The sequence below is a fragment of the Rissa tridactyla genome, unplaced genomic scaffold (genome assembly GCF_028500815.1).
Source record: "Rissa tridactyla isolate bRisTri1 unplaced genomic scaffold, bRisTri1.patW.cur.20221130 scaffold_63, whole genome shotgun sequence".
Classification (NCBI taxonomy): domain Eukaryota; kingdom Metazoa; phylum Chordata; class Aves; order Charadriiformes; family Laridae; genus Rissa; species Rissa tridactyla.
In genome coordinates, this window is record NW_026529841.1 from 233,491 (window position 1) to 240,990 (window position 7,500).

The following is a 7,500-nucleotide window of genomic DNA, read 5'->3' on the forward strand; positions in this document are numbered from 1 at the left end:
CACCTGAGAAACTGGCGGGGCCACACGGCCGTCACAGAGCTGGGTTCGGTGAAGCCGCTCCCGGGAAGGGAGGGCTGACACCTCGCGTGCGACGGGAAGCGAATTGGAAAGGAGACCACCCTGCCTGAACACCGGACACCGCCGCGCCTCCCCGGGACGGAGAGCACGGAGGAGCCGGCCCGCCGAGGGCCCTCTCCGACGCGACCCGAAATGCCTCATCGATCGGGGATAGGAGAAAAGGCGAGAGACGGGAGGGAGCAAAGAGCGCTCCCGGAGGCCCCACGGCCACGGTCCTGGGACAGCCGACAGCCGCGCGCGTGCCAGCCGCTCACCCGGGGGTGGGCAACCAGACACGGGGGCCCTGCGTGCGAGTGAGAGGGACGCGTCTGGTGGAGGGGTGCTACGGGACCTGAACACCGGCGTTTGACGGCCGGCCCGCCCCGCAGCCCCTCCGACGCGCCCCGGGTATGCCAGAACGATCGGTGATAGAGAAAAGCAAGAGAATCGAGGGGGAGCAAAGAGCGCTCCCGAGGCCCCACGGCCACAGTCCTGGGACAGCCGACAGCCGCGCGCGCCAACCGCCACCCGGGGGTGGACGGCCAGACAGACGCGGGGCCCTGCGTGCGAGCGAGGAGGCGACGTCTGCGAGAGGTCCGGCGTGGAGCCTCCGCGGCGCGCCCCTGGGTGAACGCCTCAGCGGGCGCTGGCTGCGGGTGTGGATCAGGCAAAATGCGGGGGGGAGCGGGAGGCTGCCGCCGTCCACCCGCTCGGGAGCACGGTTCCCTGGGGACTGAGCACGAGAGGACCGGGGGAAAGCCGCGGCAGGCTTGTCTCCCCCGGTCTTCCGGCATTCGAAAGTGCCGGTGACCGCCGCCGGCCACCGCTCTTCGCCCTGCCCAGCGGGGAGACGCCTACCCCGGAGCAACAAATTTCGTTCGGTAATGCACGCGTGTCTGCCAGGAGAGTAGCCAGAGGTGCCGCCCCTCACCTCTGCTTTCAGCGGGAAGTCAGCCCGCAAGATGCGCGTTCGCGCTGGAAGCCCTTAGGAGCCGAGTAAGTACTCCCTCCCATATACGGAAAATCACGTCTCTACCCCCGGACGGCCTCAAGAGCGCAGGCACTGCCCACCGGGGAGGCGCGCCAAACACGCCGCCTCTTACGATGACACAACTGGAGGTAACGAAAAACAGCGACCCCTTCGGCGGCTGGAAGTGCGTGCTCCGGACACAAGGTCTACCCGGCCACTCCGGCACTAAGTACCGCCGGAGCCGGGTAGACGTGACAGCCGATCCGGTCCCCGGAGCCGGGTAGACCTGACAGCCGGTCCGGTCTCCGGAGCCGGGTAGACCTGACAGCCGAGGTGGTCCCCGGAGCCGGGTAGACCTGACAGCCGATCCGGTCCCCGGAGCCGGGTAGACCTGACAGCCGACGCGGTCCTCGGAGCCGGGTAGACCTGACAGCCGATCCGGTCCCCGGAGCCGGGTAGACCTGACAGCCGACCCGGTCCCCGGAGCGAGGTAGACCTGACAGCCGGTCGGGTCCCCGGAGCGGGGTAGACCTGACAGCCGAACCGGTCCCCGGAGCCGGGTAGACCTGACAGCCGATCCGGTCCCCGGAGCGAGGTAGACCTGACAGCCGATCCGGTCCCCGGAGCCGGGTAGACCTGACAGCCGATCCGGTCCTCGGAGCCGGGTAGACCTGATAGCCGATCCGGTCCCCGGAGCCGGGTAGACCTGACAGCCGATCCGGTCCCCGGAGCGAGGTAGACCTGACAGCCGAACCGGTCCCCGGAGCGAGGTAGACCTGACAGCCGATACCGACCCCGGAGCGAGGTAGACCTGACAGCCGACCCGGTCCCCGGAGCCGGGTAGACCTGACAGCCGATCCGGTCCCCGGAGCCGGGTAGACCTGACAGCCGATACGGACCCCGGAGCGAGGTAGACCTGACGGCCGCTCCGGTCCCCGGAGCCGGGTAGACCTGACAGCCGATCCGCTCCCCGGAGCCGGGTAGACCTGACAGCCGATCCGCTCCCCGGGGCCGGGTAGACCTGACAGCCGACCCGGTCCCCGGAGCGAGGTAGACCTGACAGCCGATACCGACCCCGGAGCGAGGTAGACCTGACAGCCGATCCGGTCCCCGGAGCCGGGTAGACCTGACAGCCGATCCGGTCCCCGGGGCTAGGTAGACCTGACAGCCGGTCGGGTCCCCGGAGCCGGGTAGACCTGACAGCCGATCCGGTCCCCGGAGCCGGGTAGACCTGACAGCCCATCCGGTCTCCGGAGCGAGGTAGACCTGACAGCCGGTCCGGTCCCCGGAGCCAGGTAGACCTGACAGCCGACCCGGACCCCGGAGCCGGGTAGACCTGACAGCCGACCCGGTCCCCGGAGCGAGGTAGACCTGACAGCCGATCCGGTCCCCGGAGCCGGGTAGACCTGACAGCCGGTCGGGTCCCCGGAGCCGGGTAGACCTGACAGCCGATCCGGTCCCCGGAGCCGGGTAGACCTGACAGCCGACCCGGACCCCGGAGCCGGGTAGACCTGACAGCCGGTCCGGTTCCCGGAGCGAAGTTGACCTGCCCGCCTATCCCCGGAGGCGGGTAGAAGTTGCAGCCGAGCCGGTCCCCGGAGCCGGGCACACCGGGCAGCCGGTGTGGGGTGGGGGTGATATTTTTGTTTTTTCTTTTCGTTCATGATTTAAGCGTCACCGGCACAGCGGCCAGCCTGACCCGGGTCCTCCCTTCCAACAAGTGCGTGCGGGCAGGTGGGGGGTGGGGGGGTGGGGGGGCGGCGGGGGGGCCGGGGGCTCATAAATAATTTTGATTTATCACCGGGTGGTGATAAATAATTTTGATCTTTTTTTTTCGTTCACGTTTTTAGCGTCACTGGCACAGCCGCCAGCCTGACCCGGATCGTCCCGGCGGGGGGGGGCGGGGGGGGGGGGGCTGTCGGGCGAGGGGGGGGGTATGTGGGTGGGGGGAGGGGTTGGGGTGGGCGAAAAACTAAGTTTCAACTTTTTTTTGTTCGTGATTTAAGCGCCAGTGGCAGAGCCGCCACCCTGACCCGGATCAGGTCGGGGGCGGGGGTGGGGGTGGGGCGTGGCGGTCCGCGGCTTCGCGCCCTGCGCGGGCGCGCGAGCACACCACTGCCCGGCAAGCGGCAGCGGCGGGGAAGGGGTGCCGGTGCAGAGGCAGGCGAGAGCGGGCAGCGAGCGGGCGGGGAGCACGGCGCAGAGGTGGGCCGGGGAGAGGGCGGCAGGCACGCGGTGCCTCTTTTCGGAGTAGGTTTTGGGTCGGTAAGGTGGGGGGGGGGGGGGGGGGGGGGCGCGTTGTGTGTGCTGGGGGCGGGGGCGGGGGGGTTCAGTGGGTTCTCCAGCCGCGGCAGGGGCGGGCAGGCGCGCAGCAGAGCGAGCGAGCGAGCGAGCGGCTGAGAAAGGAAGGCGGGAGCGCCGGGGCACGGGCACGGGCACGGCCAGGGCCAGGGGCGCGGCAGGGTAGAGACTCGGCAGCCGGGGTTAGATCCCCGCTCGCCACCGGGAATCCCTTAACCCGCCCGGGCACGGAGCCGGCAGGGACTCCGCTGGGTCCTAAAGTCTCCCGCCGTCCTTGCCGGGGCGGGGTGGGGGGGGGTGGCAAACCTGCCCGAGGGCAGCGTGGGGAGGGGGCGGCCGGATTCGCAGTGAACCGGGTGGTGAATAGAGGCGGGGGAGGGGGGGGTGAAGGGGGACAGCGGGGTGTGGCGGGGGGGTGGGTGGTAATTCGGTGGCGGCAGCGGGGCTTGGGGGGAGACGCTCTGTCTGCGTCTGCGTCTGCCGCACGCGAGAGGTTCGGGCCCGTTGGAGGGGGTGGGGTGGGTGTTGTGTGCACGTGTGCGTGCGGCGGCAGACGGGGCTTTGGGGCTGGGGGAGAGGCCTGCTGGGGGGGGTGAGAGGCGAAGGGGGGAATGGGAAGGGGCGGGGGAGATGGTGCACCCGTGTGCAAGTGCCTCGGTGTGCGCGCAGTTGGGGTGGGGCAGATGTGACCCAGACGCCTGGGTGCTTTGGGGAGCACTTGTGGGGCAGCCGGGGGGCACAGCTGGGGCAGCCGTGAGGCATTTGTGGGGCAGCTGTGGTGCCAGCGGCACCCGCAGGCCTGTCTTCCCTGGGGGGAGACGGCAGGCCCACAGACCCGCTATTCCCTGGGGAGCACCTGCAGGGCAGCCGTGGGGCAGGGCTGGGGCAGTACTTGTGGGGCAGATGTGACCCAGAGGCCTGCTGTTCCTCGGGGAGCACTTGCGGGGCAGCCGTGGGGCACTGCGGGGCAGCTGTGGGGCCGGGGCACCAGCAGGCCTGTCTTCCCTTGGGGGGAGAAGGCAGGCCCGGAGTCCCACTATTCCCTGAGGAGCAGCTGCAGGGCAGCCATGGGGCAGCGCTGGGGCAGTACTTGTGGGGCAGATGTGACCCAGAGGCCTGCGGTTCCTCAGGGAGCACTTGCGGATCAGCCGTGGGGCAGAGTTTGAGAAGCTGTGGGGCCAGAGGCACCCGCAGGCCTGCGTTCCCTGAAGCAGACTGCAGGCCCAGATGCCTGTGGCTCCTCGGGGAGCACTTGCAGGGCAGCTGTGGGGCAGCACTTGTGGGGAAGATGTGACCCAGAGGCCCGCTGTTCCTCAGGGAGCACTTGAGGGGCAGCTGTGGGGCCAGGGGCACCCGCAGGCCTGCCTTCCCTGGGGGGAGACGGCAGGCCCAGAGGCCTGCGGTTCCTCGGGGAGCGCTTGCAGGGCAGCCGTGGGGCAGCACTGGGGCAACACTTGTGGGGCAGATGTGACCCAGAGGCCCCGCTGTTCCTCGGGGAGCACTTGTGGAGCAGCTCTGGGGCCCTGCGGGGCAGCTGTGGGGCCAGGGGCACCCGCAGGCCTGCCTTCCCTGGGGGGAGACGGCAGGCCCAGAGGCCTGCGGTTCCTCGGGGAGCGCTTGCGGGGCAGCCGTGGGGCAGCACTGGGGCAACACTTGTGGGGCAGATGTGACCCAGAGGCCCCGCTGTTCCTCGGGGAGCACTTGTGGAGCAGCTCTGGGGCCCTGCGGGGCAGCTGTGGGGCCAGGGGCACCCGCAGGCCTGCCTTCCCTGGGGGGAGACGGCAGGCCCAGAGGCCTGCGGTTCCTCGGGGAGCGCTTGCGGGGCAGCCGTGGGGCAGCACTGGGGCAGCACTTGTGGGGCAGATGTGACCCAGAGGCCCCGCTGTTCCTCGGGGAGCACTTGTGGAGCAGCTCTGGGGCCCTGCGGGGCAGCTGTGGGGCCAGGGGCACCCGCAGGCCTGCCTTCCCTGGGGGGAGACGGCAGGCCCAGAGGCCTGCGGTTCCTCGGGGAGCGCTTGCGGGGCAGCCGTGGGGCAGCACTGGGGCAGCACTTGTGGGGCAGATGTGACCCAGAGGCCCCGCTGTTCCTCGGGGAGCACTTGTGGAGCAGCTCTGGGGCCCTGCGGGGCAGCTGTGGGGGCAGGGGCACCCGCAGGCCTGCCTTCCCTGGGGGGAGACGGCAGGCCCAGAGGCCTGCGGTTCCTCGGGGAGCGCTTGCGGGGCAGCCGTGGGGCAGCACTGGGGCAGCACTTGTGGGGCAGATGTGACCCAGAGGCCCCGCTGTTCCTCGGGGAGCACTTGTGGAGCAGCTCTGGGGCCCTGCGGGGCAGCTGTGGGGCCAGGGGCACCCGCAGGCCTGCCTTCCCTGGGGGGAGACGGCAGGCCCAGAGGCCTGCGGTTCCTCGGGGAGCGCTTGCGGGGCAGCCGTGGGGCAGCACGGGGGCAGCACTTGTGGGGCAGATGTGACCCAGAAGCCTGCTGTTCCTCGGGGAGCACTTGCAAGGCTGCTGTGGGGCAGCCCTTGTTGGGCAGATGTGACCCAGAGGCCCGCTGTTCCTCAGGGAGCACTGGAGGGGCAACTGTGGGGCCAGGGGCACCCGCAGGCCTCTCTTTCCTGGGCGGAGACGGCAGGCCCAAGGCATGCTGTTCCTCGGGGAGCACTTGCGGAGCAGCCGTGGGGCACCGGTGGGGAAGCTGTGGGGCCAGAGGCACCCGCCGGCCTGAGTTCCCTGGAAGCAGACTGCAGGCCCAGATGCCTGCGGTTCCTCGGGGAGCACTCGCGGGGCAGCCGTGGGGCAGCACTTGTGGGGCAGATGTGACCCAGAAGCCTGCTGTTCCTCGGGGAGCACTTGCAAGGCTGCTGTGGGGCACTGGTGGGGAAGCTGTGGGGCCAGGGGCACCCGCAGGCCTGCCTTCCCTGGGGGGAGACGGCAGGCCCAGAGGCCTGCGGTTCCTCAGGGAGCACTTGTGGGTCAGCCGTGGGGCAGCACTGGGGCAGCACTTGTGGGGCAGATGTGACCCAGAGGCCCCGCTGTTCCTCGGGGAGCACTTGTGGAGCAGCTGTGGGGCCCTGCGGGGCAGCTGTGGGGGCAGGGGCACCCACATGTCTGCCTTCCCTGGGGGGAGACGGCAGGCCCAGAGGCCTGCGGTTCCTCGGGGAGCGCTTGCGGGGCAGCCGTGGGGCAGCACTGGGGCAGCACTTGTGGGGCAGATGTGACCCAGAGGCCCCGCTGTTCCTCGGGGAGCACTTGCAAGGCTGCTGTGGGGCACTGGTGGGGAAGCTGTGGGGCCGGGGGCACCCGCAGGCCTGTCTTTCCTGAGGGCAGACGGCAGGCCCGAGGCATGCTGTTCCTCGGGGAGCACTTGCGGGGCAGCCGTGGGGGCAGTACTTGTGGGGCAGATGTGACCCAGAAGCCTGCTGTTCCTCGGGGAGCACTTGCAAGGCTGCTGTGGGGCACTGGTGGGGAAGCTGGGGGGCCGGGGGCACCCGCAGGCCTGTCTTCCCTGGGGGGAGACGGCAGGCCCAGAGGCCTGCGGTTCCTCGGGGAGCGCTTGCGGGGCGGCCGTGGGGCAGCCGTGGGGGCAGTACTTGTGGGGCAGATGTGACCCAGAAGCCTGCTGTTCCTCGGGGAGCACTTGCAAGGCTGCTGTGGGGCACTGGTGGGGAAGCTGTGGGGCCGGGGGCACCCGCAGGCCTGTCTTCCCTGGGGGGAGACGGCAGGCCCAGAGGCCTGCGGTTCCTCGGGGAGCGCTTGCGGGGCGGCCGTGGGGCAGCCGTGGGGGCAGTACTTGTGGGGCAGATGTGACCCAGAAGCCTGCTGTTCCTCGGGGAGCACTTGCAAGGCTGCTGTGGGGCACTGGTGGGGAAGCTGTGGGGCCGGGGGCACCCGCAGGCCTGTCTTCCCTGGGGGGAGACGGCGGGCCCTGAGGCCCGCCATTCCTCGGGGAGAACTTGCGGGGCAGCGATGGGGCAGCGCGGGTGCAGTACTTGTGGGGCAGATGTGACCCAGATGCCTGGCTGCCTTGGCGGGTAGAGGGGTCCCGGAGGCCTGTGTGGTCCTTGAGGGTCAGTCGGGTCCCTGCCTGTGGGTGAGTTGTGGGGCGGCCGTGGGGCGGCGCGGGGTGGGTGTGGGTGGGCTGGGTGTGTGCCCGTGTCTGCCACTCGTGAGGGG